Consider the following 12896-nt stretch of genomic DNA (forward strand, 5'->3'; position numbering starts at 1 on the left):
AAAACGTTACTGAACTCACAGTAATTGGGTTTCTGTTAGTTAATTTAGTCATGTATCTCGAACTTTTGGAAGTGTTTATAATCAGTTAAGCTTTTATCTGCTCGATCATCACCACAATGCTAGTCTTTACGAAGAAGTTTTGAATGGTATTTATTGAAAAATTTATGTTTAATCACATATTGAATCTTAATTTCTACTAAAATATATATTATCAACAAAATTAAGTATTGCTTTTCCATTTTATTTATTCTTAATCACTGAATTCAATTATAATATATTAAAATTATTCTTACGAATCTTACGAATTTTATTCTTACGAATAATTTTAATATATTATAATTTTTACGAATAATTCTTACGAATAATTTTATAATTGTAATTGCAATTTTAATATATTTACCGACATTACTAATTCAAATGCATTTTCTCAACATTATTCATTAAATTTAAATGGAAATATTAAAATTCATAAAACTGCATAAAACAGTAGAAACTTCCCCGCTATTTGATTTATTTTATATTTTCCATAAACGCTGATTTACCGATGACAAAACTAGTGGCTTCCACTTTTGTTGAGTATAAACAATTGCGGTTTCAAGTTGTGGTTTGGTCGGTATTTTATTAATTGATTTAGTTATGTTTATTTAAAATAATTAAATGACAAATCAATTTCATTTAAATAATTAATTTGTTTAGAGAATTTAGAAAACAATTCATATGCAGTGTAAAAATAAATTTCATATCGTAACACATTTAATTTGAATAATTAAAAATATTTTAATTAAAATTTATACCAATAATGGAAATTGGTTTATTACGTATAAATTCAACAAAAATTTAATAAATTTGTGATATAAATATTTTGTTGGAAATTTATTTGAGATTTTACCGAATGCACTAAATTTTCAACTTAAACTGAGCTGATGTATTGCAGTGTAAAAGTATAAGCAGGTCTGAGGAATTTGCAGAGAATCTGTAATAAACATATAGGCACGTAAATAATTTTCAATTAAGCACGCAATGAAATCCGCACATACCAACATTTTACTACTCTATCCATGGACAGAGTATTAATTTAGTAACAGAAATACATATTTGCATAATAAAGATTGAATTCTGCATATATAAATATTGATTTTGTGGCTGTGTACGTCATAAACATTTATGGACTACTATTCCGCCATTTTGTGTGAGCATCAGCATATTTGATTTGAGAGCACTTAAAATTCATGCCTACGAGTAGTACGAGTTAATCAGGAAATCAATTTTGTGGGCTATTTAAGCAATACCATAAACACTTTCAGTTTAAATGTATTTAGTTGGAAGATATTACTAAGTTTAAGTATGATTAAATATTATTGCTTAGAAGATTTTTTGACTACATAAACTTAAATCAGATACTTGAAGATATTTGCTGCTTCAAAGAAAGTATGTTGTATTACAAATAAAATATTATAACTAGATATATAAAATATGAGATACTAGAAAAAAGTATATTGCATACTATGTAAAATATTATAACTAAAATATCTTCTCACTCGAAAAGAAAAAGCTGATGATCGATTTGACTTTCTTGGTACTAGATATCACAATATAGAAGTAAACAAATGAACTAATAAATTGTACAAAATATTTACTCGAAACTAACTATTGTATTCTACTTATATATTCTACTTTGCAATTACAGAACCCAATATTCTACTATCTTAACTTCACAATGATGATTTTTCAAAATCTTTTACTAACACATTTATCTTAATTTCACAATAAAGCGATACTGATTATTCTAAATAAATAAAATATTTTCTACTTCTCGGCTTTCTATTGTACTTTTTTAGGAGCAAATCATAACTTTCAACGAAGTTTAGTATACTAATGATGATATTCACCTCAGCTTTTTCTACTTTTGTGTATTGAATAAACCCTAAATATCCTTTAGATAAGTTTAATATTAAAATTACCTACAATAGTAATATATTAAACACTTTATATCGGCTTTCATTTAAGAAATCGAAAGGAATTTACTGCCACTAAGTCGTTTTCAAAAATAAACTTGAATTTAATTATTTAACCCTCACGCTTATCCATTCAGTTATTCATTAAATAGCTAATGACTGTTTGGATTTACCGCCCAGCAGCTCAGTTGCTTAACCGCTTAGCCGTTAAATCTTTTAGCAGCTTAGACATTTAGCCGCGACTTGTAACAAATAAATATTTTATGATTATTAAAGATTATTTGTAAAAAATCTTAAAAATTTCATAAGCACTGTTACAGCAACTTACTTATCATCAAAAATATTTCCATAATAGATAAACATTTATCTTTCTATATATCTAAAAACTTTCTCTATATTGTGATAAATTTTTTAATTTGTATTCTTTTACTCTATTATAATCTTAACAATATATAATATTGCTAATAGACTAATAATACTATATGCTTTATAATATCTTCTTCTTTGCTTGATGAAACTAGAGTTAGTGTGTAAAGAACTTTTACTCAATAGTCTCTATATCCATTTAGATGATACACTGTAATAAGCGTTCAGTTTAATTCTGATAATAATTTCTACAATTGATTTTATAGAAGTACACTTTGAAAACCAGTACATCTTCCTGACGGAAAATATGTATATTGCATTTGATTTAAGAGAGTCCAATTCTGAATTAGTATGCGCTACTACAGAATATAATATCGAGCATAAGACAATAAATGTACACATAATAGAACTATTATCATGTCCCCAATACTAGTGGATATACATCAGTATATATGTGATTAACAGAATTTCTAAGCTTTTCTCACTTTTTTTGGAAACTAAGGTTCACATCGCATGAGGTGGTACACAGAGCTTAGACCAATTATTGAATAATCACGAAAGCTTATGAGGAATACACAAATTAGTCAGTGAGATGGGTGGGACTCTGCAGAAACCCCCAACTAACAAAGAGTAAAAGTGCCCAGATGCACTAACTCGGAAAAGGCTCAACATAATACAAACCGTAAAGTGAATTCGCAAGCGGAAGCTGTCACCTTAAAGTAATTTGAAAGTAACGTGTCAGATTTGTTTGATGACAGTTAAGCAAAAACAACAATAAGTCCGTGAGTTTAAGAGCTGTTGAAAGCTATTAAAGGAAGACAAAAAGAACTGTTTAATAATAGATGAAACTTGGATCCAACTCTTGGATCCAATTCAATTTTAAACTCGAATTGGCAGCTGATTGAATAACACCTGACAAAACGGAAACACTTTTGGCTCCAACCAAAAAGTAATCAGTTAATGTGCAAAGAGGAATCTACAAGACAGGTATCGAAATGCTAGAGAACGTCACTCTCTTTTTCTTGAGAGGGTTACTAATATTAGGAGAGTATATATATTTTACAAATCAAAACTTAGAATACTTACATTTTATATAGTTTTGTCTATTGTTGTATTGAAATTAAGGTATATAATTACAATAGATTTTATTTCCAAAAATTAGGTATAAACAAACTCTTTAAAACTCCATTCACTTAACCATTCAGTGCCATGTAAAATGTTATGTTTTACTAAGAACTTATTTTATTTTGTATCCATTTACTTAGTAGGGTCTGTCCTAGTTTTGTATAATTGTTCCTTTTCGATATGTTCCAATTGATTAGCACAAACTCAAAGGAACAAAATGATTGTATTCTGCGGTTATGTTGCTTCTGCTTGCAAAAAAAAGAGATATGCTTTTTCATTCATTTTAACCGACTTTAATAATAAATGTTGCATGTCGTTTTCATCAAAACGTCTGCCACATGTTAAATGCATGTCAGTCACTTTGCACTTGCCAGTCTAACACCGACAGACGTTTATTAAATATTTTTTCGCTATCAACACATGAAATGTTATTCGTCTAAACATTAATTTTTGTTTTTTGACTTCCATTCTACTTTCGCTCTATTTCGCAACTAGAAAAGTCTGTGGGGGAACTTTGACGTGCAGATACAGATAACATTTTGTTTTTATTTTTTTTATTTTTTCATTACCAGTTAAACAATACCCGTACATATGTATCTGTTCTACGTGTACGTATATAGCTGTACATATGAATATTGCCAACATTTTTTATGGTACAGAATATTATATACCTTTTCAGTTACAATCGTTCAAAAATTTATAAAAACAAATTCAATTAATTTTTTTTTTTTTTTTGATATAAAAGATATTGGTTATTAAATATTATTACCCTTTTTTTAGGACAAGGATTTCATGTGACTAGTCAATTAAAAATGACATATTTCAATTTAATGGCGTTCAAAACACTTTTATTAATTTTAAAATTGAAAAAGTTAATATAAAGAATTTTTTTAAAAAAATTTTTAAGATATTTGTTTATTGTCTTTCTCCTGTTTAGTGCTGTTAGTTACCACTGTTGTTCAGTCTTAGTGCTGTTTGTGTGCAATTTTAAATTTTGTCGGTGCGTGGAAATTATCAAAAGTCACAATGTGAGATTTCAATCCACTAAAATGAAAACTAATACTCTTAATAATGACTAGTGAAGATTCTAACTATTTACTGTAAAAATCATAGTGTTAGTAATCTCATTTTAGAAATCAAAGGAGAGTTAGTGGCAGAACAAATTTAGTATTTAGAAAACTTATAGACTCTTTATCCAATATAGTTAGAGCAGCTGCATGCAAATCGTTGAAATACTGTATAAAGAAAGATGTTGGAGAGCCTTATACCAAGTTTATTAAGAATAATGGATACTAAGTCATGTGGAAAAATGCTCAATTAGAGAACATTAGGGGGTGGATCATATAGCGACGTGAGGAATCTCCAGCCGAGTACCAATCGGGAATAGTCAATGCGAATTGTTTGGTCTTCAGCATAGAGCAAGAAGTTTGTAAAGTGCTTGTCATTAGATTCGCGTTTATAGTTGATGAACAGACTAATTTCTTTCATTTGAGCAAAAATATTTGCAGACCGGGAAGGAAAGGCATATGAGTGTAGGAGAATAGCATAAGAACTTGTATTTAAATTTAAGCTTATTACGCTTGGGAAAATCATGTCTGAGTTTAATATGCCTGAATGTTGCGTTGTGAATAGCGCGCCTTACTTGGAGAATATAATTGTAATTGTATGACACCGAGATATTTAGGTTAATCGGAAACCTGAATTAAAAAACTATCAATCTTCATATCGATATATGAGCTACGCTATCTTCAAACGCAGTCCGATTAAAATTTTGTTTATTTTATTAGTGTACATACATGTGAAAGGTTTGATTTGGTATTACAATTTCTACGCAGTGCAACCTTTTCAATGTATGAATTGATTTAATAAATGATATTATTTTTGTAAGCGTTGATTTTTTTACTCAGCTAAAAAGCTAAAAATTTAGCTAAAAATAAATTTAAATATTTTAAATCTACCATACAGTTGTATGGTCAGCCAAAATTCAATTACTTAAAATAATTTAAAGAATTTCTATTAAATAAAATAGTCACTACAGTCATAAGTGACGTTAAATTCCAACTTATGTTAAAAATATTTTAAAATAAAATTCAAGTTTTAAATTTAAATTTAAATTAAGAAAAATTAATATTATTTATATAAATACTTACTTCAGTTTAAGGCATACTTTCTGTATCTGCCAGTTATAATTTATATACGAATAATTTAATGGAATTACTTCTATATTTCTAAAAGTATTTCTAAATACTTTAATCTTGTTCACTATAATCTACCAAATTAATTGCATATATATCATTCTCATTTAAAAATTATCTCATTAACTTTCACATTTACTAGATGTCATTGTATACTACACAATAATCGTAGATCTCCATTGAATCCTCAACTTCAGCAGTTCAAAAATCTACTCAAATGCAATGTCCATTAAATGATTGCAGTTAAAGCACTTAGAAAAAAATTACATTTAATATGTCACTAGTATTATTGCAAACATTATTGTTATTCTCTTATTATTCTTCCTTTATCTTATATCCTTCTGAAATATAGCGCAAATGTCCTGATAGTTGCTGTAGTTTTTCAAACGCCCTCTGAGTGCAAGGCAATTAAAACTTAATTTTACGTGATAAACTGAGATTCACCATGGAGTTTAGTTGCTATATTTCTTCTTCACGTTATTCAGCTTCATTTCTAGTACGAAGTATCTTCTATGCTACAATGGAGTGCTTCATACTCTCCATTGTGTTAGCGTTTTCTGCTATTAAATGAGTTTCATTTTGTGGTTTGACATTATATCAAAATATCGTGGCAGCTGTTGACATTTTTTAATGTCAAAATCAAGTAAGCTCTAGCCAAGGAGAGGCGTTAACCAGAACTTTAATTATTCTGGCGTTAAATTGTTCTGTACGATTTAATGGCTTTTCATTTATTTCAACTTTTACTCATTTCCACGAAAATATGAAACAATAGTTGGTGAATAATTGCAGGGAGTTGTGCCGTGGAAGCAATTTTCTGTGGTTATTTTATGTTAAAAATGTTGGAAATAATTTTCGTAAAGCTTTGAAAACACTCGTTTACTCCTTAATAAATGTTAGCTAACTAACACATATGTACGCGTATTAATTAGAACTTTTTTCTTTTATTTTTGCAAATGACGAGGATATTAGTTTGCTTGGAGCAATTAAGGATATTCTGCATTTTTTTTACAAATGAAAAGGAAAAAGAGGAAAACTATTTCTAGGCATATCAAAGGAACATGAGATTTTATTAAAATATTTTTATTTGAACACAGAGATTAATTTTTTTAATATGTATGTTTTTAAAAATAATTTTGGAAATAAAAATATTTGGTAAAAATAATTTTTTTATTTTATATAGTACATTACTATATTTTATATTATTTATAAAATTTACTTTTGTTATTATATTATATTACATTAAATTATTGAAGCTTTCCATGGAAAAGTAACAACAATTTATCAACTCTAAAGCTAATATAATTTATTTTATTTCCTGTACTAAAAAATGTTATATTTATTACTAATTATTAACAACATAATAAGTAGTTTTTAAATTTTGACAGAAAGGTTTCGAACAGTGGTGAAACCTTTAGTGTACACTGCCCGAGCAGTATACTAAATAAGGTCCGAAACACATTAAAAAATTTGTTGTGTTTGTGTTCATGTACACTAACTCTGAAGTTGAAGTGTACTGTTTTTGACATTTCAGAAACAGTTTTTAAGGTTTTTAAGGTTTTCTTAAGTATTCTTTTCAAGAAGGTAGTGAACTTTTTAACGATCTTTTCGCAAAGATAGTCAACTTTTGTAGCAATCACTTCCTGAAAGTAGCGTATTTTAATTTTTTTTAGTGTAATTTAGTTTGGTTAATGTTTTTAATGGGTATTGCTGTTGTTTTTTAACATAAAAAATTATGTTTTTCTACAGTAAATAGTACAACGATACTGTACTTTTTATTATCGTTCACTATTATCGATATCAACATATATTTCGTAAGTTTATTTTTTACAATCTTTTCCGACTGATTTATTTGTTAAATTTAAGTAAACTTTAAATGTTCAAAATAGTCTAATATAAAATAAAAATTTTTTAATGTATTTTCTGAAATTATCTTCAAATAAATAAAATAAAAAATCTTTTAAATAAATTAATACAGTAGTTCAAAGTTTGTAAATTAATAAATAACAGAAAACGTAACCATATCATCCTTATATAAGGAAATAAAGTTTATTTTTAGGTTTTTAATCGAAATTCAATCAATTTACCTCAGCAAGGTTTGTGTAGGAGAATACTGGTTAGCAAAAAAATTGATTTCTTAATGAGGTGAAATACTGTATATCATGTTAAGTTTTGTTTTGCCAACTTTTATTCCAAGGGCAGTTTGAACAAATAATAAGAAGAAAATCATCAATTTATTAATGTTGAGAACTAATTGGAAAAAATATGAGAAAAAATATCCCATATATATATTTTCAACTAAAAAATAGTTTTAAAGTAACAAAAATAATTAACAATTACTTTAAACAAAATAATTAACCAAATTATAAGAGTTGGTTTAAACCTAGAAAAATCTCTTGAGAACATTTATACTTACTCGTACGCTTTCTTCTAATATTGTTTATCTACTAAACGCACAAAAACAAGGGTGAAAGGTGCGAAACATTTTTGAAAACAAAAAATTAAGCAATTTAATTTGAATTAGCGTTTTTATTGCGCCCAAGGCGAGGAGTTCGCAATTAGAAGTTTTTATTGTAAAGCAAAGGAGGTGTTCCTATGCTAATTACACACAAAATCCCCTTAAATTGTAACACTCGACTTTATGGGCAATTAAGATGCAAAAGGGGAGAAAACATGCCATAATAAAAGATTTAAATTTTTCCTTTATTAAATTTTTATGTAAACGAGTGTACTTTAACAGGAAGCTTTAAGTTAAATACAATGAACTATAAACTCATTGTTATTCACATACCCACAAGAATATATCTTTTTTTAAAAATTTTGTTTTTGTTTGTAATCTGATAAAATTAAGGTAGGGGACCTAAAATCAATTTAACTAATTAAGTACTCAATCAAGAAAGTAAAAACAATTCAACCTAACATAATAGCAACTGAAACCTAATGAAAAGGTAACCAAAAATTAATTTGACCAAATACTTTTAGGTGCCATCCTGGTAAAGTAAAAAAAATATTGGAATAAAATGGCAAGACAAGCGTAACAAATTGGAAAAAGGCAGACTATCATGTACCAATAAAAATTCAATATTAATTTTAATTTAAACTTTTTAAGTAAAGATATTTTAATGACATTGTATTTATTTTAAAATAAATAATTAAAAATATCATTCTTTTTATAAATAAATATAAATTATATGCTGATTATTTAGTACTATAATATTAATTGAAATATTGTAAATAATTTCATTTTAAACATGATTATATATTCATATAATTTATTTTTATGCTTAAAATTTCTAAGAGTATTTTTTACTGAATATAAAAGGTTCCTTATTTTTCACTCAAGATCTTGCTATCAATAGAACACAATAACTAGTACTCGTTCTGCATCGTTCTCAATTATTATTCAAAAAAAAATTTTAATTTCATACAAAATTTATAACTTTGGTATTTAAAATTAAAACTTATTATCTATATAGAAGGTAGCTCTAATATTAACTGACTGCCTTGCTCTTACAAAATCTTTTATTGTTTTACTTACGAACAAGGTTCCAAATTCAATTGTACTTTGGACTAGCTTCACATACACTATGTATTAGCCGAAGCAAGCTTTTACGTTAGAGATAGTTTAGTTCTATATTATTATCTATTAATATTTTTTGACTAAATTCAGTTTCCGAGAGGCATTTCAGTGGTTTCAATACTAAAAATTTTAACATAAATCATAAATAACATAAATTTTGTGTTAGATAATTTTTTTTTATTTTAAAGTATTGAAATTAAGGTATAACTATATTTAATTGCAAGTACCTAATACATAAAATAGTAGATTCTATTCGTTTAAAGTACCTAGAATGACCTTTTATAGTAAGGTACAATAGTGAATTAAATATACAAAAATTGATATAAATAAGTTCCTTTATTTTAAACTAAAAGTTTTCGAAATTAGTATATATATACATATTATATTATATATACATATTATATTATATATACATATTATATTACATATTAAGTCTGAAAATATAGAGTTATTTAAACTAATTAAATAAGTAACCTAAATAAGGTTAGTTTAGATTGGCGTGGCGGTTTTAAGCCCAAAGTCCACTCAAACGTTTATACATGCACTGAATAGAGGTAGGCATACGAGTAAAGCGGAATGGCACGACTCGTCCATTAGGTAAATATGAACCAACTTGACAATTCTATAAACTTAGCAAAATCTTTTATAATTTTATAGGATGACAGCTCTGTTAGATTCGTCACAACCGATACCGTAGTATGTGTAGATCACGTCTTTGTTAAGCAGCTGACGGTGGCATTTTTTGTCTAGTTTAGACTAGTGTATCTAGAGATTTGACATGAGGGTGTATATACTCAATTTTACATGGCAATGCTCAAATATTTTTGTTTGATTCTCAGTTTAACTATTACAAATGAGGCACCAATAACTGAGAAGTGAATGTCAGGAGCATAAAGCCTGCCTTGACAAGCTCATCTGACCCACAGTTGTCCGAAATTATCGTGAGTCTAGGAACAAATAACAGTAAAACATGCTCTAACGACATACTAGTTAAATTAACCTAATCATTTTGTTAGAGAAATTTTAACTCAAGCGGTAGAGAAGACATGTAAACCAACATGTGGTATGGTTGAACCAACATAATAGGTCGAGTAAAAATATTTTGTTCTGAGATTTAGTTAAAATCTGGTTACATCAGCCAAATTATTTCTCTGAGTGTATATCCCAATATTCTCTAGCGGTGTTATAAATACTAATTAGTAACAAGTTAAGAAGTTATTCAAAACTTGTTTTTATTAAATATTTCATTCCAACCACTACTTATATTTTCTTCAATATTAAGTAGAACGCATTTAAAATTTAATGCTTCCATATTAAATTAACAGTAAAAGATACTTTTCAAACTTGTGAACGCTTCGTGATGGCAATGAGAATTTGCTTAGACCCTTTCAGGTCTTAAATCAAATGTAACACATGCAACTTCCCACCTGTAACCTGCCCATATTGCAGACAAAAAACAGCATTTAATATTGCTTAAAATCTTAATGAAATGAAACCTTAAGAGCTTCGAAGTACAGAATGAATGAAATCAGGGCGTGGTAAGTGTTATTGTTTTTGTTGTTTTCATTGTTGTTGAGTAAAAATAAAATATTTATAAATTTCTTTCTCAGCCTCCGTTTCAGCAACAGTTAAATACAAATATTTACAATTTCTTACGGAGTAAGTCACGGAAGTGACTGCATTATTCATTCACTAAAATGGATAACTTCCTTTGTGAAAGTGTACGTTTGCCAAAAATAAATACCAAATAAAAAAAATAAGTAGAAAGTGTGTATTTACAATGAAAAGTTTCAGAATATTTTTACTGGAATTTTTAATTAACTTCACTTGAACAAATTGTAGTCATTTTAACAAAGAATTATTGCCAGCTAAAAATGCGTACAAATTAATAAGGTTTTGAAAGTATTTTATGTCATTCAAAATCAAATTCTTTTCATTTTTACTATACACGCATCGCTATTTTTGATTCATACTACATAATCAGATATTTCGGAAAATTTTTTATAGAGTGGCAGAATAGTAAAATATCGCTAGAATTTGCTAAGATAATTGGTAGCCTCCATCAGTGTCAAAGGACTGTTGAAATGTTACTTCATTTCTCTTGTCATGTTGGCTACAATGAAAAGAATTAGGTCCATAGTATTATTAGTATAGCTGGTAAAAATTGAATACAAACACAATAAATCCAATAAACCCAAATTTCACTTGAGAGTATAAAATATTTTTTACATCTCTCGATTTTACTATATTTGTACTAATAAAATGCTGATTGAAATAAAAATTTAACGAATTATCTGAAATACTAAAGCAAAACAGACAAGAAAATTATTTCTTAGAAAGAAGAACTAAATAAAAAGATATTTCAAAGGTGTGCTATGTACTATCTGGATAAAACTCACAGCAATCAGTTGACTTAAATTAAGCGGAACGAGCTCAGTACTGCAGTATTAGTACTGACCCGTCATTGCGTATTACTTATTTACATACTTAATTGGTCATTACAAACATGAATCATATCGGCCGTATCAAGTAGGCCGAAGTACTTTCTTTCATTCGCACGACATGAGGAAGCCAGCGAAGCTTTTATTTCAATATCTCAATATAGTTCAAACAGCTCATCATTCCATCTAATTCGATACACGTCATCAACGCGTAAAGGCCATAGATCTTCCGAAGAATTTTTCTCTCGAATACTTCTAGCCTATAAAATGTCAGATAGTTACTCTACATATATGCACAAATAATCTCACATGAACAGAATCTACTTCAACGAAATTCTGTAGGCAGAGGCCAGGTGCAATTGGTTGTGCTTAGTTTCTGATTAAAAGTATATAATATCATAAAAAAGTCGTAACTTGAGCCACACTCTGTTAATCACCAAGCTAAAAAGCTGGTTCATTTTTACAACTACGATAAGAACGTCTCTCCTCAGAAGTAAAAATCTGAAACTGCTAGTAAACTATTTGCTAAGGCAATATAGCCTACTCCACCAGTGAAAAATGGATTTCTTTGTGTAAACAGATTATCTTTGCATTGAAGCAAGCAAACCATTGTTTATTGTGTATTTCTGTACTGATATCAAAGCTCCTATCTCTGTCTCACTTTAGAAAGTTCTTAACAGAAGATACTACGTCCTTCATCCAAAGCATTGAGTATTTTTTATTTAGATAGGAGGGCTTGCTAGTATAAAAGATAAGTCTATCCTGTAGTACTCTACTGCGTCAGGAAAATTATTAATTTTTAATATTGAATATTAATATATTTCAATATTTAATTTGTTTATATTTAATCATTTATATTTAATGCTTCAATATTTTAAATATCTCTAAAGTTGTTTAACAGTATAGAGGTTATAAATTTAATCAAACAAAATTTAAATTTGATTTAAAGTGTGATTTAATTTAAAGTATTTTTAAATCTAACGTTTTAAAGCAATTGATTATATTCTGTGATAGTAATAATGTAGATGATGATGATCATAAATAAATTATTATTTTTATTACACTTTATTATAGAGCTATTGTGGCTACACCGTGACATAGCGAAGCCAGATACTTATACAGCACTAGAAAAATATTAAGTTCGGTTGTTTTCATTATTATAATAAATTGTTATAGTTCTAATATATTTTATATGCACCTTGATTTAGAGGGTATTTCCTTTTGTGTAAATCTTACC

The sequence above is a fragment of the Teleopsis dalmanni genome, chromosome 2, assembly GCF_002237135.1.
Source record: "Teleopsis dalmanni isolate 2A chromosome 2, ASM223713v2, whole genome shotgun sequence".
Lineage (NCBI taxonomy): Eukaryota > Metazoa > Arthropoda > Insecta > Diptera > Diopsidae > Teleopsis > Teleopsis dalmanni.